Source organism: Oryctolagus cuniculus, chromosome 5, assembly GCF_964237555.1.
Source record: "Oryctolagus cuniculus chromosome 5, mOryCun1.1, whole genome shotgun sequence".
Lineage (NCBI taxonomy): Eukaryota > Metazoa > Chordata > Mammalia > Lagomorpha > Leporidae > Oryctolagus > Oryctolagus cuniculus.
In genome coordinates, this window is record NC_091436.1 from 45,807,759 (window position 1) to 45,834,198 (window position 26,440).

Genomic DNA, 26,440 nt, shown 5'->3' on the forward strand with positions numbered 1-26,440 from the left:
CACCAAAAATATCTAATACTTAAGGAATAAATGTGATGAACAATACTTTTTTTATTTAATAAATGTGAATTTACAAAGTGCAACTTTTGTATTTTTGTGGCTCCCCCCCCAACCTCCCTCCCTCCCCTCTCCCACTCCCTCTCCCATCCCACCCTTCATCGAGTTTCACTTTCAATTACCTTCATATACAGAAGATCAACTTAGTATACACTAAGCAAGGATTTCAACAGGCTACACTCACACAACCGCACAAGGTATAGGGCATTGTTTGACTAGTAGTGTTGTTTTTAAGTTTCATAGTAAAACACATTAAGGACAGAGATCCTATGTGGGGAGCATGTACCCAGTGATTCCCGTTGTTGATTTAACAATTGGCACTCTTATTTATGGCATCAGCAATCACCCGAGGCTCTTGCCATGAGCTGTCTAGGCTATAGAAGCCTCTTGAGTTCACCAACTCTGAACTTGTTTAGTCAAGGCCGTATCACAGTGGAGGTTCCTTCCTCCCTTCGGAGAAAGGCGCCTCCCTCCTTGATGGCCTGTTCCTTCTGCTGGGGTCTTGTTCACCAGAATCTTTCATTTCAATTGTTTTTGCCACTGTGTCATGGCTTTCCATGCCTGTGAGACTCTCATGGGCCTTTTAGCCAGATCTGAATGCCCCAAGGGTTGATTCTGAGGCCGGAGTGCTGTTTTGGGCATTTGCCATTCTATGAGTCTGCTGTGTGTCCTGCTTCCCCCGCAGGATCATTCTCTCCCTTTTAATTCTATCCTTCATTATTTGCTTACACTGGTCTTGTTTGTAAAATCTCTTGGACACTTACCCTATCTTTTTTGATCGGTTATGTACTTATACTTATCGCTTTACCAAGTGCACTGGCATTGGTACATGCCTCCTTGATAAGACTGAGTTGAAATCCCCTGGCACATTTCTAGTTCCACCATTGGAGGTAAGGCCGAGTGAGCCTGTGCCTCTCTTATTCCCACTCCTATGTTTAACAGAGATCACTTTTCTGTTAATTTTTAAACGCCTAAGAATGATTGCGTATTGATTACAGAGTTCAACAAGTGGTATTAAGTAGGATAAACCGAGCAACAACAACAACAACAAAAATACTAAAAGGAATAAAATAGTAAGTTGTTCCTCAACAGTCTAGACAAGGGCTGATCATGTCATTGTCTCTCACAGTGTCCATTTCACTTCAATGGGTATCATTTTAGATGCTCATTTAGTTGCCATCGATCAGGGAAATACTTCTTGAAAGAAATGAAAGTAGACTTCAAATAGAGGAATATAACATGTTCTATAGTCTCAAATATTAAAAAAAAGTTAAAATTATCCCTTAATACACATATATGCATAAACAAAATAGAAATTAAAAATATAATTTTAAAATTCATGTGGAAATCTAAATTGCATAGTACATAAAATGGTTTTAAAGAAAAAAAATGTAATATAAGACATTAAAATAACAACTTCTCAAGACCTATGGAACTGCATTAAGTCATGTGGTATTGGTGCAAGGACTTCACTTAACAAAACACAGGCAATTAGAGCAAAGGTTCCATAGAATTCAGGGGCCTAACAAAGTCATTATCTACATAATAGTGTAAGTCATTTGGACATCTGTGAGGCAAATAATCCTACCTCACACCACACATACACTAATAATGAGATAAATTATCTATCTAAATACAAAAGAAAAAATTTTCTATAGGAAACTTCATGGCTTTGGATAAGAAAGATTTCACAAATAGGACTGACAACACAATACTTTAAAAGTGATGATGACTGGTGCTGGCATTACGATGTAGCTAGTGAAATTGCTGCCCGTGATGCCAGCATTCCATATGAGTGCTGGTTTATGTCCCCAGCTGGTACACTTCCAATCTTGCTTCCTGCCAATGGCCTGGGAAGAGCAGCCACCCACGTGGAAGACAGATGAGGCTCCTGGCTCTTGTCTTGGGCCTAGTCCAGCCCTGCTGTTGTGGCTATATGGGGAGTAAACAGCAGTTGGAAGACCCCTTCCCTCCTTCTCTCCTCCTGTCTCCCTCACTTTTTCAATAAATAAATAAAGTATTAAAAATAAATGATGACTAATTGTACTTTGTTAAAATTAAAAATGTCTCCTATCCAAAAGATGTTATGTACAAAACAAAACAGTGTTTAAGAAGTATATAAAGAATTTAAATCTAGAATATGGAAGTATAGTTTAAAAGTCTTAAAAATAAATGTATATTGCTAAGACCTGGAACCAACCTAAATGCCCATTAACGGTAGACTGGATAAAGAAATTATGGGATATGTACTCTTTAGAATACTATACCGCAGTAAGAAACAACGAAATCCAGTCATTTGCAACAAAATGGAGGAATCTGGAACACATCATGCTGAGTGAAATAAGCCAGTCCCAAAGGGACAAATACCATATGTTCTCCCTGATCGGTGACAACTGACTGAACACCAAAAAGGAAACCTGTTAAAGTGGAATGGACACTATGGGAAACGGTGACTTGATCAGCATATCCCTGACTGTTAATGACCAACTTAATACATTATCCCTCTTAGTAGTTTTTTTGTCTGTTCTACTTAATATGACTGGTTTAATTCTGTAATTAATACACAGTTATTCTTAAGTGTTGAAATTTAACTGAAATGTGATCCCTGTTAAACATAAGAGTAGGAATAAGAGAGGGAAGAGATATATAATTTGGGACATGCTCAAGCTGATTTGCCCCAAATGGTAGAGTTAGAAACATACCAGGGGACTCCAATTTAATCCCATCAAGGTGGCATGTACCAATGCCATCTCACTATTCCAAGTGATCAATTTCAGTTCACAATTGATCATAATGAAAGGACTAAGAGTCAAAGGGAGCACATAAACAAGTCTAGTACCTGCTAACACTAACCGATAGAATAAATAAAGGGGAGAGTGATCCAACATGGGAAGTGAGATACTCAGCATACTCATAGAATGGCAGATGTCCTAAATAGCACTCTGGCCTCAGAATCAGCCCTAAAGGCATTCGGATCTGGCTGAAAAGCCCATGAGAGTATTTCAGGCATGGAAAGCCAAGACACTCTGGCAAAAGATCTCTGTGAGTGAGATCTCAGTGGAAAGAACAGGTCTTCAAAGAAGGAGGTACCTTTCTCTGAAGGGAGGAGAGAACCTCCACTTTGACTATGACCTTGTCTAAACAAGATAAGAATCGGAGAACTCAGAGGGGTTCCATAGCCTTGGAAACTCATGACTGGAGCATAGGGAGATTACTGAGGCCATAGACAGGAGTGTCAATTGGTAAAGTGAACAACAGGAGTCACTGTGCACTTACTCCTCATGTAGGATCTCTGTCCTTAATGTGCTGTGCATTGAGATTTAATGCTATAATGAGTACTCAAACAATATATTTCACTTTGTGTTTCTATGGGGGTGCAAACGGTTGAAATCTTTACTTAATGCATACTAAACTGATCCTCTGTAAAAAAAAAAAAAAAAGAAAAAAGAAATTATCAACTCCCAACTTGACTCTCACTGGGATTAAACATGACAATAGGTCTGATCTGATTTCATCATCATTTAAAAAAAATCATCTATTATTTTTCACTTTATGTTTCTGTGTGGGAGCAAACTGTTGAAATCCTTACTTAATGTATACTAAGCTGATCTTCTGTATATTAAGATAATCGAAAATGAATCTTGATGTGAATGGAAGGGGAGAGGGAGTGGGAAAGGGGAGGGTTGTGGGTGGGAGGGACGGTATGGGGGGGAAGCCATTGTAATCCATAAGCTGTACTTTGGAAATTTATATTCATTAAATAAAAGTTATAAAAAATAAATGTATAAACAGTCAACTCTATTTTCAAAATCTAGCAAATCTTTAAGAAGCCCTTCATGGAAGATAATAGTAAGATGCCTAAGAAGAAAATTAAAAGGTGCTTACATATCATGACTCATTAGGAAAATGCAAATTAAACTGGGGTGTGATGCTGTGAAACACATGTAGAATAGGTAAAATGAAAAGTGAAGACAGTATCACATTCTGACAAGGATGCAGTACAACTGGAAATCTGACATTGCTGGTGAAACTGTACTTTGAGAAAATCTTTAGCAATATTTTCTGAAGCTAAATATATGTATCCTGATGATCAAGCAACAATAGTAGTAGTGCAAAAGTACAAATCAGAAATTAGTGCATATATTCCCCAAAAGATATTTGTAAGTGTTTGTAGCCATTTTATTCATAACCTTGAAACTGGAAATAATCCAAATATTCACCCAAATTTCTGTATTCATGGGAGAAATGAAATAGGTATTTGAAATTTAGTATTTAGAAATTCTTTTGTCAGTTATATATGTAAAAATTGATCAATTTTATGTCTGTTTATGTTTATAGTATTCATTACTATGATTATACATGAGTTATTATCTTAAATAATAACTACATTCAAAAGTACTAGCTTAATACTAAAAGTCTATGTAAAATTTTGTGAGTAGCATTTATATATTATGAATGCGGCCGGCGCCGCGGCTCACTAGGCTAATCCTCCACCTAGCGGCGCCGGCACACCGGGTTCTAGTCCCGGTTGGGGCACCGGATTCTGTCCCGGTTGCCCCTCTTCCAGGCCAGCTCTCTGCTGTGGCCAGAGAGTGCAGTGGAGGATGGCCCAAGTGCTTGGGCCCTGCACCCCATGGGAGACCAGGAGAAGTACCTGGCTCCTGCCATTGGATCAGCGTGGTGCAGAGGCCGCAGCACGCTGGCTGCAGCGGCCATTGGAGGGTGAAAACCAACAGCAAAAGGAAGACCTTTCTCTCTGTCTCTCTCTCTCTGTCTACTCTGCCTGTCAAAAAAAAAAAAAAAATAGATATTATGAATGATGAAGTTTTCCTTCCTTTCCCTGCCCCCACCCAAACCTGGGCAAATGTACACAGAAAAACAAATTTCTGTAATGGATAAAATGAAGATCCCATGAAAGAAGTTACATTGATTAAACAATAGATTATATTCTTTATTTTCTAATAGTTTCTATTTCATTCTATACTTATTAACTTATGTTATTCTAACAAATTACTCTATATTTATGTCACAATAAAAACAATCACGAGGAGAAAACTAAAACCAAAGATCCTGAGAAAAAGATTATGAAAAAAATCATCTCTAATTTGCTTGAAAACATTTAAAATTTTAAAAAAAGTTATTTTAAAACTTAGGAGTAAGAGGATAATATCAGTGTATGCGGCATAAAAATCAACATATACATTATAAAGCAATTCATTATGCTATCAAAGTTTAGATTCTAAATAGATTTCCTTAGTTTATACAGAATAGGTAGGTTGACATTCAGGTTTCTCATTTCTAATTGGAAGGGGGTATTTACATGATGAGGTTGTTACAAGGAGTAAGTTAGTATTTTTCTAAGCAAAACCAATGTTGGCCAGCGCTGCAGCTCACTTGGCAAATCTCTGCCTGCGGAGCCGGCACCCCAGGTTCTAGTCCTGGTTAGGGCGCTGGATTCTGTCCCGGTTGCTCCTCTTCCAGGCCAGCTCTCTGCTGTGGCCTGGGAGGGCAGTGGAGGATGGCCCACGTGCTTGGGCCCTGCACCCCATGGGAGACCAGGAGCAGCACCTGGCTCCTGACTTTGGATCGGCGCAGCATGCCGGCCATAGCAGCCATTTAGCGGGTGAACCAACGGAAGGAAGACTTTTCTGTCTCCCTAACTCTGCCTGTCCAAAAAAAAAAAAAAAAAAAAAAACAAAAAAAAACAATGTAATAAATGTAATAGACAAAGCCTGAATTTCAATAATATTTAAATATATTTCTATTCAGTAATGTCACGATTCCATTATAAATAAAACCTGACATTGTGCTTGTGATCTAAATCTGTTTGTACAAATATACAAAGATATGCACAAAACATGTTCACTCAGAAATGAATGTAATGACAAAATGATTATTCTAAATGCTAATCTTTGTCACTGGTTATATGAATTATATGATATTATATATTATATATATTATATGATATTATATATCATTATAATGAGTTCATTCAAACATGGTGATAGATGGTTACGATATGAAATGAGTACCAGGTGATGTTGTAAACTCATAAAGCAGACCATAGAAAAGTTTACATGAAATATTTCATGCTTATATAATTTATAGAAAGATTGCTTAATAGTTTATGATAGTCATATCTGAACCTTAAAAATGAGAAGACTTGCCTATAAGTAGTGTAACTAAATTTGTTTTTTTTTATCATAGACATTAAAATACAAATAAATTTGGAAAGTAAATTTATCTAACATAAAATTTTTATTGCAAAATGTTAAAAACTGTAAAAATCTATGTTTAGTGAATTGTACTGAGTTCTTCGTTTTACTATTAGAAATAATTTAAAAGTAAGAGACAAAAAAGTATACTTGGTCAGCGCCGCGGCTCACTAGGCTAATCCTCCACCTTGCGACGCCGGCACACCGGGATCTAGTCCCGGTCTGGGTGCCGGATTCTGTCCCAGTTGCCCCTCTTCCAGGCCAGCTCTCTGCTGTGGCCAGAGAGTGCAGTGGAGGATGGCCCAAGTCCTTGGGTCCTGCACCCCATGGGAGACCAGGAGAAGCACCCGGCTCCTGCCTTCAGATCAGCACGGTGCGCTGGCTGCAGTGCGCTGGCCGTGGGGCCATTGGAGGGTGAACCAATGACAAAGGGAAGACCTTTCTCTCTGTCTCTCTCTCTCTCACTGTCCACTCTGCCTGTCCAAAAAAAAAAAAAAAAAAGTATACTTATCTACACGGGATCCAGAAAGGTCAAAAAAATTTTAAAAATTATCAACATTAGGGTACACATCTTTCCTGAGCTCTACTCTTACTACAAAGCTATATTAATCAAGATCGTGTCATACTGTAGTAAGAATGGACACAAAGATTAATTTAATTATATCAAGAGTTCATAAACAAATTATTTTGTGTACAGTTAACTTTTTTTTTGGTCTCAAAGACAATCCAATGTAGAAAGAAAAGCATTTTCAATAATCAATGCTGAAACTCTTAGGTATCCATATACAAAAGAATGAATTTGGACTACCATCTCTCAACATGTACAATAATTTTATCAAAATGGATCATAAATCTAAACATAAGAGCTTAAAGTATAATCTCTAAAAAGAATAATTTATAGGAACAAATCTTTGTGGCATTATGTCACAATGATTTCTTATGTATAATGCCAAATATTCAAGTGATGAAAGGATAGAGATAAAGCTGTTGGTGCCCCAGTTCATATCATCATCAAAAAAAAAAAAAAGATAACTCACAGAATGAAAAAAAATACTTGAAAATCATATATGAGAAAGGGCTTATATCTAGAATATATTAAGTATCCTTACAATTCAACAAAAAGAAAACCAAGTTTTAAATATCTAAATTGATATTTATCTAAGAGATAAATGGAAGTTAAGAACGTGAAAGAATACTCAACAACTTTAGTTGGGGAAATTCAAGTCAAAACAACAATAAGGGAATATTTCGCTTTCACTAAATTGGCGATGATCAAAATAACAGACAATAAGTATTGGTGAGGATATAGGGAACTTCCCTCCTTATTCTCATATATGCTAGTGGTAATGTAACATGATGTATTCATTTAGCAAAACTGATTAGCTACTTATCAAATTATTATTATTATTTTTTGACAGGCAGATTTAGACAGTGAGAGAGAGAAACATAGAGAAAGGTCTTCCTTTTCCGTTGGTTCACTCCCAAAATGGACGCTAAGGCCAGTGCACTGTGCAGATCAGAAACCAGGAGCCAGGTGCTTCCTCCTGGTCTCCCATGCAGGTACAGGGCCCAAGCACTTGGGCCATCTTCCACTGCCTTCCTTGACCACAGCAGCACACAGTCTGGTATGAAATACATGAAATTGGTTCACCTTAGATAAATAAAAAATTAAAGCTACTTTCAAAAAATTAAATCTATTCAAACAGAACAAAATAAATCCAATTAAATTTTCATTTGAAGCTAAAACAGAATCACAGCAGCAATTCCACTCTTGTTGTATTTCCAAAAGAAATAAACATATACCCACCTCAAAGCTTGTGTATGAATATTCACTGGAATATCGTTTATTCTGACCCTGAAGTAAAAAGTGACCCAAATGCCCATCAACTGATGAATGGATAAACAAAATGAAGTACAATCACACAATGAAATGTTACTGTACAATTTAAACAGGTGAAGTATTGAGGATGCTATAACATTTACTAACCTTAAAACATTATGTTAAATGGCCAGTGCTGTGGCTCAATAGGCTAATCCTCCACCTAGTGGCGCCGGCACACCAGGTTCTAATCCCAGTCGGGGCACTGGATTCTGTCCTGGTTGCCTCTCTTCCAGGCCAGCTCTCTACTGTGGCCAGGGAGTGCAGTGGAGGATGGCCCAAGTGCTTGGACCCTGCACCCCATGGGAGACCAGGAGAAGCACCTGGCTCCTGACTTTGGATAGCCGCGGTGTGCCGGCTGCAGCGCACTGGCCACAGCAGCCATTGGAGGGTGAACCAACGACAAAGGGAAGACCTCTCTCTCTCTCTCTCTCTCTCTCTCTCTTTCTCTCTCACTGTCCACTCTGCCTTAAAAAAAAAAATTGTTAAATGGAAAGTGTCAGTCCAAAAGACTGCATATTATGTTTATATGAGATATTCAGAATGGACACATTCAAAGGGACAGAAATGTAGATTAAGGATTGCCAAGGGTTGAGGAGGGGAAAAGGAGAGTAAATGCTAATGGATATGGAGTTTCTTTCTGCTGTGACAAAAATTTCCTAACATATATAGTGGTGATGATTGAATAACGCTGTAAATATTCCAAAAGCTATATAACCGAATAAATTAAAAATAACTAAAGTTTTAAAATCTGAATTAATCTCAACAAAGCTATTTTGTCCCCTCCCCAACAAAGCTATTTTTAAAATGGAAAATATAATCTCAAAAGTATAATTTTCTAATACTCTGTCTCACAATTCCTTGTACAAAACAGATAACTAGTAGAGGGTTTCTGAGTATCTAAAAGACTTAATGGAATAATGAAAACCTTTAGTCAGTTATATAGGTAGGAGACACTCAGCAGGCAAACATTAAAAATGGAAAGTGAATGATTATAGGATATCTATATCTACATCTATCTTCTATATTTTAATTTTAGCTCTATATGGGGGAGTTGCCTTTGAAACTACAGAGAGCATGGGGCCAGTACTGTGGCTCAGTGGGTTAAAGCCCTGGCCTGAAGCACCAGCATCCCATATGGGCACTGGTTCAAGTCCTGGCTGCTCCACTTCTGATCCAGCTCTCTGCTATGGCCTGGGAAGCAGCAGAAGATGGCCCAAGTCCTTGGGCCCCCGCACCCATGTGGGAGACCTAGAGGAAGCTCCTGGCTCCTGGCTTCGGATCGGTGCGGCTCTGGCTATTAAGGCCATCTGGGGAGTGAACCATTGGATGGAAGACCTCTCCCGCTGTCTCTACCTCTCTCTGTAACTCTTTCAAAAAAATAATAAATCTTAAAAAAAAAAAAAAAAAAAAAAAAAAAAAAAAAAAACAACAAAGAAACTACAGAGAGCAGAAAAGCAATGACTAGTGTAGGGGTTATGAGGCTTTGCAAAAGTTGGGAGGGGGACTTTTTACTCATGTAAATATCCAGTGCCTATTATATGAAAAAGAAACACAGCTGAGATTTAAGTATTCCATTACTTCAAAATATCTTCCTACTGATAGCTTTACTAGTGCAAGTAATGGCCAATTAAACAGAAGGATTAAAAGAAATAGCTTGTGGAGACAAAATGAACAAGCTTCAACAGAAAACATGCATCAACTGAAGATGTTACAAAACTACCAGAGTTAATAAAAAAAATCACTTTGGCAGCATTTTTCTTTGAAAAGCTGTTTTTGTTTTTATTTTTCAGATATTACCTAATTAAATTTGAAAACAAAGGGTTTTGTAATCATCCCTCAAGGTCTTATAAGAATCATTTGGAATAAACCTTTTTTTAAGTAAATCTTTCATCCAAGCATTTTAGTCTTTTCATTTCATTTATTTTGATAAAAAATTGGATGATATTACTGCTTTAAGATTTATGTATTTATTTGAAAGGCAGAGTCACACAGAGTGAGGCACACACACACACACACACACACAAATATCCCATCTGCTGTTTCACTCCTCAAATAGAACCAATGGCCTTGGCTGGGTGGGTCCCAAACCAGGAGCATGGAACTCCATTTGGGTCTTCCATATGGGTGGCAGAGGCTCCAGCTCTTGTGCCATTTTTGCATTACCAGCACATTATTTTGGTTCTGAACCAGAGGTGGAACAGCCAGGAATAGAAGTGGGGCTCATATGGGATGCTGCAGTCAGAGCTAAACTTGCTGTGCCACAACACCAGCCCCTTTATATTCTGTGCAAATTTTTTTCCTCTTCCATTTCTTTATCTACCATTTGTTCACTTATGGTAGTGCTTGCTTTCTAAATAACTTTAACATTCATAGATCAAGGGTAAAACACCAGTCAATGTTGTTTCAACATTTTCAGGTTAGCGAAGATGATACCAACGCTCTTAATGATGGATTGGAATGTCTCAGTTTCCAGTATTCTGAATGAACAATGTACTAGAAAATAAGAGATGCTGCCCATGTGGGACCTCTGTCCTTAATGTGTTGTACTGTGCGACTTAATGGTAAAACTACTACCCAAACAATACTGTATACTTTGTCTGTCTTTGTGGGTGCAATCTGTTGAAATCTTAGTATATACTAAGTTGATCTTCTGCATAGAAAGATAATTGAAAATGAATTGTGATGAAGAATGGGATGGGAGAGGGATGGTTGCAGGTGGGAGGGAGGTTATGGGGGGAAAAAGCCAATATAATTCAAAAGTTGTACTTTGGAAATTTATATTTATTAAAAGAAAATAAGAGATGCTTTTTAAAAATTCCCAACATGTTACATTCTGTGCTAATAAGTACTATCACACAATGAAATTGGTGAAAAAGTACAGTGCAAATGTAATGAAATCAGTGCAAATACAAGTGTCACCAGGGATGAAACAGTATTTTTATTGTGACATATCATTCAAAAAAAGGGATGGTTGTAGCACAGACTTGGAGTTTAAAGGATAACAATAAATCTAACAGCCATGTAATCAGAACCCAGTATAAGAGATGGAGTTTTAACAATGGTTTGAACACTCCTCTCCTCCCCAATATCAATTCTTTCTTTACTCCAGATCATTAAAAGATAATGTGCTTTGTCCACGAATGTTATTGCTTTCTTCCACAGTTTCCTTTTCACCTACGTTCAGGTGATTTAAATAGTATACAATTAGCCCGGACTTTTTTTTTAAATATTTTTGTAAAGAGAACCATAATGGATACAGTTTTGTGATTTATATTTTTGTATAATATTTGGTTTGTGTGATTTATCCATGAAGATATGGATGTGTTCATTCATTTTTACCTAAGAATAGTGTGTGGATATACCAGTGTGTTCATTCATTCTAATTTGGACTACTTTCATTTGCTATCATGAATGATGTTACAAAAACACCCTCATACATGTGTCTTTGTACACAGAAGCAGAAATCACTCTAGCGTATATGTACCTAGTAGAAGTGCTACGTCTTATGATAGGTGTCAGTTGTTTCCTAACGTGATTGTACCAACTTGTGCCACTCCCAATAGTACATAAATACCAATTCTTAAATCCTGGTCAATCCTACAGAAATAAATAATTTTCAATTTTTCTCAATATGTAGAGTACTAACAATGATGTAATTTTAAATTCAATTTACTTAATGAATGATGAAATTACTCTTTTATTTTTATCTACTCTTCTGAAAAAGTGTCTATTTTTTCTAAGTGATATTTAGACTTCTTTACATAATCTGATACTGATTCTTGGTTCAATGTATATGTGCAAATAGGTTTAATTGTCTTTCCTACTTTTCAATCTATACTTATTTTTGTATTATGTTGTTGTACTGTCTGAGTAAAATCTGCAGAAATTTTCAGTAGATGTAGAATGCTGGACATCCTGCTATTCTTGATTTAATCATTGTGACATATTACATGTAAGTTAGACATTTAAGTTAGAAAATACTTATTATAAGAATTTTTATTGTATTCCTACTTTGCTTAGAATTAATTTTAATTGTGAGTAGTTTTGTGGCTGCTGTTTTTTATTTTAAGTACAGTGCACTCTTGAATCCAGCATGTATTTATATTTGATTTTATGCTTAGGCCTTGACAGATTCTGTGGGTTTATAAAGATGTAAGATATCCTTGCTATTAAAATGGATAGAACATTCAGAATGGGACAAAATTAGAAGGTTGAATCATTTTATTGGAATTCAGTGTAATTGTTCAGTGTGTTTTTTGGAGTCACAAGATCTGAATTTGGACTTGGTCTTTCTATTTGCATATTAGTGATTCTTGGCCAGATTGTTCCCTTCTTTTTGTCACATTTTTCATTGATAAAAATGAAAAACAAAAAAAATTTTATCTGCCTTGTTTGATTATTGTGATAATACATGTAAAATGCAAAAATAGTAATTGAGACAGAATGAACACTGCACAAATTATAAATTTGCTATTATATTAGAATACAGCCATCCTCAAATTTATGGCCTAATTATTTTTCTTACTTTCTTCAGGCATAATACAACAAATTGGGTGTTTGTTCTTGAAAATAAGAGCCATAAAATCTAAATTCTTTATGAAATTAAAACACAAAGATGCTATTTCACATTTATTGAATATGTTAATTTAACTGTAGCAGCATAACATTTTGATATTCAATTGTGTGGTTTTTCTGGTTAATTTTTCCCTTCTCTCATCCTCTGTCAAGAAACACATTTAGGAAAGATGAAAAAATGAAAATAATGATCATGTTCTGGTCTTAAATTTCCTTAAGGTTTTCTTATTTTATTTCTGTGTTAAGACATAAAATATGCTAATCACATCAAACACAAAAACATAGGATGGAAAGGAATTCATGATTATGTAGACCTGTTTTCTCATCCAAGGGAGATGAGAATTTTACCAGTAGTTAGGAAAAGAAGGAAAGTGAAGTTTACAGAACATCGATGTATTCTGGTAGTAGGTACAGGAGTTGCTCTGGCTGCAGGAGACAAATCTAGCAAAGTCTAGTATGTATAGTAAGAAGCTTTTGGAAAATCTCAGAGCAGATGAGTTGCACAAGACACAGTATATTACAATTCTTACAAAGAACCTACAAAAAATATGACATCTATGGAAAATTATTATCTGAAGAAAAGTTCCTAGATTCAAACTGAGAATAGCCTCACTCAATCTTGTATAAACAAGTGCACTGTAAGCGGAAAACTGAGAATGGTGAGATGTCAGGAAACTTGTAAATTTCTTCAAAAGTCAAAATTATCTGAAAAGGCACCTAGGTTGGTTTTAGGACAACACTGAGTACATGAATGTGAGAAGTAGAGGCTATGATAGGATTTTGCACCTCAGCAGTAACTGCATCATCAGGTAGAGAACAGTTCTTGATGTGAGGAATCCCATCTCATCCAAAGACAACAGGAACAGAAGGCAACCAAGAGTCAGTCACAAACCCAGATCCTGTACCTGATATACTCATTAAAACTCTCCAGAACTCAGAAGCTGCTAGAGGATGCAGGAGGCAAATGGTGGGCAAGAAAGTGGAATATGAACTGACTGCGGTAATTCAACTGAATTTTAAAACGAGGCAACTCAGTTACCTTCAGTTGCAAGATTAAGCTTCTCTCCACTGGGCATAAAATGCAGACCTATAAGCTAAACTGAGCTCCTCAACAGTTAATATTTTATGTTCTTTCCTTACTTGAAATTTTTATAATTATGTAAAATTCAAATCCACTACAGAAATTAAATAAACTTTTATGAAGATTGTTTGACTTGAGCTAAACTAAAACATTAAAATATTTTAAATAGGAAACTTACAGCAAAGAATATTTTTTGTGAATCCACTTAAAATAAGCATAGGCAATTCCCACTGTTCCCAGAAAAGTATGACCATACTTCTGGATTATTTTCCTCATTGCTGGTTTAATAAAATCAATTGACTTCAATACTTTTGAGTGATAAGCAGTTAGAAAGGAACAGTTTCCCTGGTGGTTTAATTTATACTAACCCCATGCTCAATCAGTTCAGCACAACATCGACTGTAATCTTATATAGCAGTGGTCACTGCCACTTTTATCCTAACAGGATAAGTATGGCTCTTACAAAGATTTTGAAAGTGGAAGGTCTTAGGTTGAACTGCTACAGTTTTTTCTCCATATTATTGAAAATATTAACTGCTAAAGATGAGTGTCTGTTTTGCAGAAATGAACTCATTATGGGAATGCTTGATGATTCAGGTCAAGCTGGAAGGTTAATCATAGATTCAAAATATTTTATTTGCAGAATCCAAGTACAGATCCCCTGCCATTTAAAATTTTTCTACAATGAACGTACATTATTTGGATAATAAATAAAAACTTTTAAAAAACATTATATAGGAATTTAACAGCTGATTCAAATGTTTCATTTAAGGGGTCATTGAATTACATTGCAGAATGTCTTGATCCTAGGTTGTGTTCTAGTCAGTGTAAAAGATGACTTTCATGGCTGGATGTTATTTCCATTAACCCTTTCTAGGGAAGAACTACAGGCATGTAAAAGGTACCACACTGCTTAGATCATTCTTGGAAAGTAAGGCAGCATTTCAACAACTGAGTTCATAAAATCCATTCACATAGATGTCTTTCTAATGTGTTTACCTGAATCTATAATGGATAGCAAATTGTTCCACAACAAGAGAACTGTCAACAACTTTTCAAATGATGAATATATATGATATGTAGTGTCAGTTCATGCTTTTCAGTCATTCACAGCATTGTCATTAACTTGGAAACCTACATATAGTATTTTTCATGATTTTTATGTCAAAATAAAAACAGTATATTTGAAACTGTAGCAATGTTTCATATTATGCAAAAGGAAGACCCCAGGGGTAAAGACTGATACCTAAAGGCAATATGTAATGTTTTTCTGTGTTTAATCATTCTAATATCAACACTAGCTCAGTTTAAAGGATTTCAGCATGGCCAATTTCCTTCTGATGCTTGTACTTTTTATTTCACTGATTTAAACATGTTGGCTGAAGCTCACAGCCAATGTTCTCCCAGACTGAAATCTTCAGTTAGTAAACTGTAAATTAACCCATTAAGCCCTAAGTTTTCAATTCTAGATATACTTCAACAACACAATATTTATTTCAAAGTTACCAAATTGGTAAGTTTTGTTGCTCAATTCAAGTCTTTATAGGTGTCCTATACAAAGGACAATGAGAAATAATGTGTTAAGGGTATCTTAATAGGATCTAAACTCTTGAAAGTGTGTCATTTATGAGTGACAGATCTTAAAATTAAGCTACATATTTTCCCTTGCAAAATTTGTATTTTAATAAACCTTACTTGGGGTCTTGTATTTTCGAAGAGGAGGGAAAAGAGCAGAAATGACATGCTTATCACAAATGGAACTATTGCTTACTCGTAAGTTCTTTTAAGAAAGAGGCTGACACTGTGACATAGTAGGCTAAACCTCCGCCTGTGGTGCCAGCATTCCACATGGGCACCAGTTCATGTCCAGCTGTTCCTCTTCCAGTCCAGCTCTCTGCTTATGGCCTGGGAAAGTAGAAGATGGCTCAAGTGCTTGGGCCCCTTCACCTGTGTGGGAGACCTGAGAGAAGCTCCTGGCTCCTAGCTTTTGATGGCCCAGCTCCTCTCATTGTGGCCATTTGGGGAAGAGAACCAGCAGATGGAAGATCTTTCTCTAGTATCTCCCTCTTTCTATAATTCTGACTCTCAAATAAGTAAATAAAATCTTTAAAAATAAAGACAATTTAAGGTACTTTAGTACCTTCATTTATGCATTTATTAAATCTTAAGGTTTTTACAAACTGTAATGGGATAGCTTTAGTTTCCAAATTAATGCTCTATACCAGCTTATCAGAAGACCACTTTTTTCTTCCCCAATACCCAAGGATATATCATGTGACTGCTTATGCAAAGGATCCCAAATTAACTGTTAGATAAATAGTTTTATTTCTCACAAGGATCCATTTACCAACTTAAAATTTGGAAGACTATGATTTTTAAAAATCTTAGATAATTATTTCTGATATGAGAGAAAAGTTAATGTAATTATAGTTCATACTTTTAAAATATTCTAGGAATGGGCATTGTGGTGCAAGTTAAATTTCCATTTGGGATGCTTACATCCAATACTAGAGTGCATAGTTCAAATCCTGCTAAAATTACTTCTGATCCATCCCATATGGGCGCCAGATCTAGTCCTGACTGTTCCTCTTCTGATTCAGTGCTGTGCTATGGCTTGGACAGCAGAAGATGGCCCAAGTTCTTGGGCCCCTTCACCCATGTGGGAGACCCCGAGGAAGCTCCTGGCTTTGGATCAGCACAGTTCCGGCTGTTGCTGCCATCTGGGGCGTGAACCAGCAGATGGAGGACCGAACTCCACCCACCCCCCGCCTCTGCTTCTGCCTCTCTGTGACTCTGCCTTACAAATAAATTAATAAATCTTTTTAAAAAAAGAAAAAAATATCACCTTTAAGTCTTATCGTGAGTCAATTTCTGCACAGTTCTTATACAACTGATTCCCTAAATATCATGTCTATCATTTAAATTCAACATTTATTTATAGCATATAGCATCTGAATATATCCTACATATTACTCTCAGAAACATACCTTCATACTACATTTCATACATACTCTTAATACTGATCTTAATTTTCTAAAAATATTTTATGAGCAAGTCTATTATGATGTATTTTCCTATTGCAATAGGATTAAGTAATATTTGTTAGATCAGTTTCCTTGAGTAGGCAAGATGGACAGTGGTAGACACCTGAAAGAGTTCACTTTAATAAAACTATGGGCAGTTAATCAATAGTAGATAGAGTCAAATCACATTTAGATATTTAAATATGGTGACAAAAATCTTAACATTTGTAAGTAGCTAAATTTTCTCAGTGAAGCAAGGATCAAGTTGTCCAAAGGACAAGGAAGTCTGAGGGCAAAAAATGGCAGAAGTTTGAGAAAACAAGAAAAAAAGTCAGTCACGGGAATAAGTGAGAAATACAGTAAGCCAGGGAATGGTGGCAGCATAGCCAGGCAATGAAAAAAGGGGAAAAAGAGAGAAGTGAAAACTTGTACCATCAGAATCCCAGGGTAAGGAAAGCACTTTTGAACATAGAGAACTACCGGGAGCAAGATGGAAATTGGCATCGTGGTAGAGATTAGGTAGTTTGAAATTGAGAAAGTGGAGCCATGACAGGATCTGCTCATCGAGTGGATGTAAGAGTTATGATGGACATGATCTATGAAGGAGAGAGGGTCAGAGTGGTCAACATGTGGAGGTGAATAATTAGATAGCCCATCTACTGGGATTTTGAGATGTCGAAATCACTGATGATTATGACAAGGGTAATACTGAAGAAAGTGAGAGGCAAGAGCTAAACTATTCAAGAAACCTAGGAAGTCAAATGGAGGGGGCAGGGAAAAAGGGGAAGCACTGTCAAGGGTACAGCAAGAAGGTATGTGGCCCAGAGGTGCATGCTTTCATGAAGAAGGGCTAGAGAGTGGTGTGGAAGAGGCGACGGCAATGAATAATGCCTGCAGTCCAGTGGCATGAGAACAGTGAAAGCAAGGAACTACCATGCACCAATGTTATAAGAATGTGGCATTGTATGGGAGACTGGCAGGATAAAGGAATGCCCCTATAAGACTTTGAAAACACAAATTTTTGCTAATGATTGCCTTTTGAAGCTTTAGTAAAAATTTGCATAACACTTTAATAGATTATATGACTCCCATGTTTCTATAACTGTTCTAGAACTTAAAGTTTATCTCGAATTGTTAATGCCTGTTGGTACATAATATAGATAACATGTAAGTTGGCAGGCAAAGAAGTAAATATCTCTATTACAAAATTTAAAGTGTTTAATAATACTGTTTTTATTCATAATAACTAGCTATTTTAAAAGGATGGCTCTGAAGGGGAATTATGTGTTCCCTATTTAATTTTTATCAGCCCAACTTCTTACTACAATCCTGTTAGTCATCTTGACTTAACTTTGTTTGCCTTCTAAAAATATGAAAAGCCTAAAAATTGATGGCTCATAAACACATATTAAAGACTAATATGAGATTTATAGATCAGAATAAAGAAGAACACAGAAATAGCCAGGGTAAGCAATGCTATCATGCAAGTAAAATGAAGTAATTAATATGCACAGTGTGCACTCATGTACACACATACAAATATAGGTGTTGGGGGAAGGAGGAAGAGAGAAATATAGGGGGAAGAATGGGAATGAAGGAGAGAACTGAGCTGACTGAGATATAGGAAGCTATTATAAAACTCATAAAATTATCAGATATACTTTTGCATATATTTGACTCTTAATGAAAATGACCTTTTTATATATATACAGCCTCTGATGTTTAGAAATATTGAGAATTAGGGACAGGTATTGTGGCACAATGAGAAAGTCACCACTTGATATGCTCTTATCCCATATCAGATTGCCAATTCAAGTCCCAGCTAGTGTGCAATTGGATCCAACTTCCTGTTATTGTACCTGAGAGGAAGCAGATGACAAATATTTGTCCCTGCTACCTATGTGGAAGACCTGGATGGAGTTCCTGTCTCTTGGTTTTGGCCTGGTCTATCCCTGGGGTATTGCAGCCATTTAAGGAGTGCATAAACAGAAGACCTCTCTTTCTCTTCGTGTATTTGTATATGTTTAAAGATTTATTTATTTATTTAAAAGTCATTGTGACAGAGAGAGAGGAGAGAGAGAGAAGGAGAGAGAGAGAGAGAAGGAGATAGAAGGAGAGAGAGAGAGAGAGAGGGAGAGAGGGAGAGAGGAAGAGAGGGAGGGAGGGAGGGAGGGAGGGAGGGAGGGAGGGAGGGAGGATACAGAGAGAAGGAAACAGAAAGAGATCTTCCATCCACTGGTTCACTCCCAAGATGGTTGCAATGGTCAGGGCTGGGACAGATTGAAACCAGGAGTTTCATCCATGTCTCCCATGTGGTTGGCAGTGGCCCAAACACATGGGCCATCTTCCACTTTTTGCCAGGCCATTAGCAGGGAGTTGGTTCAGAAGTGGAACAACTGGGATATGAACTAGCACCTGTATGGGAATGTGGCATCACAGGCAGCAGCTTTTACCTGCTATGGCAAAATGCTGGCACCTTCAAAATTTTTTTAGAATAATCCAGCAAGTAAAAATTGATTATGGATAAAAGAGATAATGTTTTATCTACAGGTAATGCCAAAGTAAGTATGTATCATTTCTCAATCTAATTTTAAATGTTTTAGCGACACAATGGAATCAAAAATAGCGTGCCTATTGTTATCTGAATAAATATAGAAATGGACTCCATTATATTAGCTCTAATTAAGATGGAAGTGTGGGGACAAAAAGGGTAATAGTGGTAGTAATGAAAAGAATAGAAAATTTTGACAGATGAAAAGCCCAGATCCATCAACTTTCAACTCCATAACAATTTCAAAGCAAATATCGCCTACATTTCTTTAATAAGAACAGTATTCACTATTTAATGCAATAAGGCACAAGGCAACTGAAATATTAAGAAAATGAACTGATTCAAACACCAAACTAAAAATTATATCTCATTTCTAATTTCTGTTATGGTTCATCTAGTGAGAAATGAGCTGTATGTATAAATGACTAGAAGGTGTCTTTGACAATCCACATTTTTATCTTGGTTACTATTGTCTCTTCTTACTTTGCATGAAGAACTAATCTGAATGATCAGCATTTTGAAAAGGAAAAGGAGCTATATTAAACTGTAGAACTATCATTCATGATAAATAATAGATTTGTCATTTTAAAACTCTGGATACTTTAGATGATTCAAGCTTCCATTAACAACTTTCCATTAATGTTATAACTGGAAATGCAATAACTTAATCCCATAAGTGACATTAGAAGTAGGTGATTTATTGAGGTAATGATTGGAAATTAAGAAAATATAATGAAGTTATATATACTGGTAAACAAATGAATATGGTTTAATTTTTTCTTTCACAATTACAAAAAAAGTATTTATCCCAATATAATATTTCACTTAAAATGGCTCATTTTGCAGTCAGAAATTTTAAAACTGTGATTAATAAGTACTGTTATTTAAAAAGAAATCATTGAATTGTCACCTTTTCTTTGACTGTGCAAGTGTTCAGCATCATGGTTGCATTCTCCATTATTCTATAAAGTAGCACACATGGAGGACTGTGACAGTTCATCCTATGTGCCCAGTGACATTGATGAATCAGTGTCCTGCATCAGGGGTACTACTGGACAATCTCATTAACCAAACTCGAGTTTAAGATGTCTATATCTCATTATATTGATTAGGCAATCAACTTTGCTTTAAAGGACAAAGGTATCTCCTTGCAGTTCTAAGTGCCTTTGAGTTACTTGATTATATATAAGAAAGAATAAAATAGGTTAAGGAATCTACTTCCTGTTATTTATCAATATGCTGTCCAAGAGGTCAATTTTCACTTAAGCCATAACTAAGACCGGAGTTATTATCAAGATTAAGAAGCTATTTCCTTTCTTTTGTCATCATCCCATCTCAGAAATTTTCCCAGATAATTTTTCTCATCAATTACTTGATGATTCATACATAATATCTGAAATGAAAGCTTTAGCCTCAGTTATAAATGTACAACCAACTCATGTTTCCACCTAATAGATCTAGGGATTGATCTCAAAAAAAGAAAAAGAAAAAATTCACAAGAAAATAATATTTTAAAAATATTATCTCTGGGGAAAGGAAGAATTAGATAACTTTACCTGCGGAAATTATTTTTCTGGCTCCTTTCTGAGTCTCCCTCATACTTTTTTTTTTTTTTTTTTGCTTTGCTTCTCATCAACATAATCACATTGCCATAAGTACCTACTGGTTCCTACCATCTTGTGTTCTACATTTCTACCTGATTTTTGAGAAACGTAAGAACAGCTATCCAGACAGTGGTCAGTCAGGCATTCACCAAGCATGTGTTATTTGTCTTGCACCATGTATTTTTAAGATGACCTTTAACATATTAATCCTGTGGTTTAAGGCAATAGAATTCCAGGCTGCCTGGAATACCACGAGGAAACAGCTTTCATATATACTAGATAAGATTATAAATGATGATGCCCATAAAAGAAAACTAATGTTGAAATACGGTACCTGATATATGAGAACTGCTATGATTTGGAGGTTGTTATTTTCCATTGCAATTTGTATAATTTCCTTTTACAAACTTGCAAACATCTGTAATCACTTGATCATACAGTATTATAACTACGCAAAAATACTGATATGTAAGAATTAGGCCTGTAAATCCCTTGTGTGTTCTATATAGTAATACATTTCCTTAATACAACAGACTATAAAACTGTTCTCTATGCTGTTAATAACATGCATGAATGTGATTTTAAGTTATAAGAAATAAGCACTTCTTTCATTGAATCCAACTACTGAATATGTGTGTATTTATCTGTCCAGACTACTTGTTTAATCATACTATATTCACAATGTCAATTTGAATGAGGAAGAATTCAACCTATAGATACTATATGATTAAGTTTTATATGAAAAAATGTATGAAGTAAAGGTTTGACACATTTTCAAACTAAGCAGCTATATGTAGATGTGCAATTCTGGATGACTTTAAGTCACCTCTTTTATGCCAACATTTTCCAAGTTGCCTTTAATTAACATGTATAATTTTCATAACCAGAAAAATGTCAAAGGGGAAATCTTATTTTTTCTGGAACAACTTAGAATAATTTAAGTAAAATATGAACATTTAGACAAGGTCATGAAGTCTTTAAATAGATACCACCCTGAGACAAGAATGGAAAAATATTACTGTGAAAAACTCACGGTTAAGATATTTGTGGGACAATATAATAAGAGATACCTAATGATGCCCATCCATCTTCAGTACCTGTAAATACACCAGAGGGACAAATAAGGCATGATTAGAGGTTGACCCATTTAAAGGCAACCCCAACTAATTCAACAAGGTTTTGAACTTGACCCACATAATTGAGAGCATCTTAAACAAACTTCACAGCATGGTATAATCTTAATTTGCTTCCCAGGTCCAACAAACCTTGTACTTCACTCAGCCAACCTAAAATCAACCTTAACTTCTCTTTTCCTCTCAAACTGCCACTTTGATTTGTTAATTCTACCTCAGTCTGATTCAATCACAAGATACACTTAAAATCACAAAGTTACGGAAATCTGAATATATCTTATTAAAACTGGCATGTTTATATATAATATATATAATATTATATAATATTTATATATATAAATATAAATATAAATATAAATATATATTTATATTCTGAAAATCTTTTACTCTACCAGTGGTGTATATAATAATTAATAGCATCTTGGTGTCAATGAAATACAGCATATATATATTTTGAACTTTGACACCAGGACAGGAAAAGGAGTGATGACATGCTACAAAAAAAGATGTAAGAATACCAATTTCTCCACTGGGCACTGTCAAACTTCTATCTCCTTGCAGAGAAGATTCCAGGTGTTTTTGGGTCCACCACTGCTGGCCTTCAGTTAATTCAAATAGGGAATGTTTGAGAGCTAAATAGTTCCTTCAGGGACTTAGATAAGAAATTTATGCCTTAGAAGTTCATGGGTATTAGTGTCTTTAGAAATATCCTCACCAAATAATATATTATTTAAAATTGTAAATAACAGTTTTCTTCATAACCTGTTCTTTTAAAATGTAAAATTCTCTGAATATATTGAATTAGCAAAAAGTGTCTTGACAAATTGGAAATGAAAAAGTAGCATATGCATTTCTATTTTTATTAAGGTTTTATTCCTAAAAGCTAGATTGATTTTCAATAGGCAATCAATGATTATACATAATTACTGAGTCAAGGAAACACTAAGATCAAACTAATTTAGATATTATTTGGAGACATTAAATCAATAGAGTGGGTCTAATGGCTAAGAATAAAGGCTAAGAATCTCATTTGTCTTACTTGGTAGCTGTGTGACCCTCAGCAAGTTTTTAACCTAATTTTCATCTCTTGTAGAATTGGGATGACAGTCCATTTCACAGGATTTTTGTGAGGATTAAATGAAATAATGTAACAAAGTGTTCATCTATTGCCTGTAAGTATTCAATACATCTTAGTTTTGCTTCATATGATATTATTATCCAGTAATTCTATACAGTAGGTTCAAGCATCAGGTTAATTGGTGGATATCATATGCAACGAATACATCTAGAATATTTTTCTTAAATTTACACTATCTATGGAGATTAGAAAGGAGTAGCAGTGTTCTCCAAAGCATGGTCTAAGGGAAGATTGAAGTCAATAGCTTAGAGGTCATGATTTCATGGGACACTAAAACCAAGAGATAGATTGTCAGAATAAATTTGAGAATGCTGTATAGTATAATACTACCCTAGAGACTGAAACTGCAGTTGTATCTTGTAATACATTACAAGATAATGACTGGCCAACAGAGAAGACACCTTGTTTCTTTGTGACTTTTTATACCCCCAAGCTTACTTAACTATACAATTCTATTATAATAGAACTTGGATTAAGTCCTTGACTTCTATGTTCTCTAATACATTAGATCCTAACAAGAATAGATCCTAAAAAGAACAATGCAGGTGAAATATAAGATGAGGTGAACCAGGAAAAGAAATGAAAATGTAAAGATACAATTATGGGATCCACCATGGATTTCCATTTCTTCTGGACTCTGCAAAGAGCAATCTTCAGAACAAGTTGGTTATGAATGGCAGCAAATCCCAGCCTGAGCTCCAAGGTGCTTGTGTTTGCTGGAGGAGGCTAAGCAACATACAGCCACATGTCAGCCCATACAATCCAAAATCAGCTGATTGTTTCCATTCAACACTGCAAGCCTAAGGCAGCTAGATCTTTTTCTTATACTTTAAATCCATTTCCTAATGGAAAATCTCCATTGTTTTCATATTTGTATCCCAGATGCCTATATTTTGGCCTGCAAGACATACACCACAAACACTTGCACAGCTTGGGTACTGTCACCTGGGCTTATTTCTCAGGGTCCACTCTACCATTTACTAATGTATATGATTCAGGTACTGACTAAGTCATTTGCCTCACAGCAATTCTGCACAGAAGGAATTATTTACCCACCTTAGCAGGTGGCAAATCACACCCAGGCATATGTCTTATTAGTATACTCTATTATCCTCATAATACCCTCATGCACATTTGTTCTGTGATGTAAAATTGGGGGGTAATATTTTTGGCCCTCATTGGCTGTAGTGACTCAATTATGAGGTAGGCCTTGTTAAATTCTTTTCTTTGTAAGTGAAGACGTATACTACCTTCTGGCTGGAGGACTATATCAAATATACCTCTTAAAAAACAATATCACTTTTCCTCTCAGTTCCTCAACTTGAAAGATATCATTGAGTTTGTAATGTTTGCCTCCTAATGTTTATGAAAACTGGAATTGTGAGGAGTCACAGGTACAGAGGAATCTCTGAAGTGAATTAAGTCCTATTTTCTCTAGATCAGTAATTCGCAAACTATGGCCCATGAATCAGAACCTGTCTCTTCACCTGATTTTTAAGACAATTATTCCAGCTACACCCAGTGTTTTAAACACTATCTATGGCTGCATGCATGGTACAAAGGTGGGTAAGTGGTTGTGATAGGCATTATACAACACACAAACCCAAAAATGTTTGCTCTGTATAGGATAAAATTGCTGATTTGCACTCTAGATATAATTTTTACTCCAAGAATAAAATCAAATTATCATGAACCTATGTCCTTAGAGACCATTGCCTTCAATGCTTTCTAATGAGTTCCATGTTGTTGTAATTCGCAGTCTCACATGAAATGGAGAGAGTAAGAAAAATGCCTGCAATGATTTTTATTGTATTCTCTACAGACGTATTGTTGAGGATATTGTTATCATCATCTAGACTTGGAGTATAAACAAATTATTTTTGGCCTCCTGAGGAATTAGTTAAGCATTAATAGCGTGACCACTTCAAATCTTGTAATAATTTGTTTTCTCTTTCCTTTAGAAGCTAAAAACCTTCACAATAATACTGAGGATTATCTTACTACATTACTGAGCACACCTTTCTATGTTCTATATTTACCTTTCGTTTTGCTTTAGTTTCATAGCCTTGATACATTTTTCCAATTTTTTATTCAATTTATGTTACTGCAATGTGTGCATTTTTTACTGTCATACTTCATCTATTTTTAATCACAATTGGATATAAATGACAGTATCAGTTTAATAGAATAGACCTGAAAGAAAAGACGCTTGAAACTTTTGCCCTGTCACAGGAATCTATTCCTATGACTGCAATACGCCCTATCCCCAGGGTTCAGTTTAAACCTCTAGAAAACAAGAATGAAAGAAAATACTCTGACCCCACAATGACCTGGGGGGAGGGCACTGAAATCTGCTGCTATCCACAGGACTGTATCTTCAGGGGAAAGGGAGTGACATTCCCTTAGTTCAGTTGTAACACTAGTGTGGATGCCCCACCTTGACAGTTTTAAGAACGCACACTGAAATTCAGAACCAAGATATATGCCATAATGCAACCTGATACGGGAACACAACCTGAAGTGGAATGGAGAATTATCTCAATATGGAATCATATGGATGCCTCTAGAATCAATATGGAAGGACGTGGGCAGATGTTGAGGCTAGTTGTCTTACTGTCAAACAACACAGATGTGCATGGAAAAGATGTAATCAAATATTTTAAAGGAGTGGCTTTGATGCTTGCTTAGATGTACGTAAACTGATATTTCTGGGCTTCATATCAGGATCCTAATTATGGGATGCAAATACAATATTAATTTTTTCATTATTTAACTAGTGAATTTTTCTGCAAAATAAATGTCTATCTTTTTTTAAACTTTTATTTAATGAATATAAATTTCCAAAGCACAGCTTATGGATTACAGTGGCTTCCCTCCCCATAATGTCCCTCCCACCCACAACCCTCCCCTTTCCCACTCCCTCTCCCCTTCCATTCACATCAAGATTCATTTTCGATTCTCTTTATATACAGAAGATCAGTTTAGCATACATTAAGTAAAGCTTTCAACAGTTTGCTCCCACACAGAAACATAAAGTGAAAAATACTGTTTGAGTACTAGTTATAGCATTAAATCTCAATGTACAGCACACTAAGGACAAAGATCCTACATGAGGAGTAAGTGCACAGTGACTCCTGTTGTTGACTTAACAAATTGACACTCTTCTTTATGGCATCAGTTA

General features: G+C 35.8%; 1 protein-coding gene across 6 annotated transcripts in view; it reads right to left on the reverse strand.

Annotated features, from left to right (window-relative positions):
* Nucleotides 1-26,440, reverse strand: part of NKAIN2 (sodium/potassium transporting ATPase interacting 2) — a 1,172,348-nt gene that overhangs the window by 759,002 nt on the left and 386,906 nt on the right. The window contains exon 2 of one of the 6 annotated variants that reach the window (XR_011388543.1): nucleotides 22,022-22,085. The exons of the other annotated variants lie outside the window; for them this stretch is intronic. The gene's annotated coding sequence lies outside the window, so the exon portion shown is untranslated. The remainder of the gene's footprint in view (nucleotides 1-22,021; nucleotides 22,086-26,440) is intronic. 6 annotated transcript variants of the gene reach the window in all.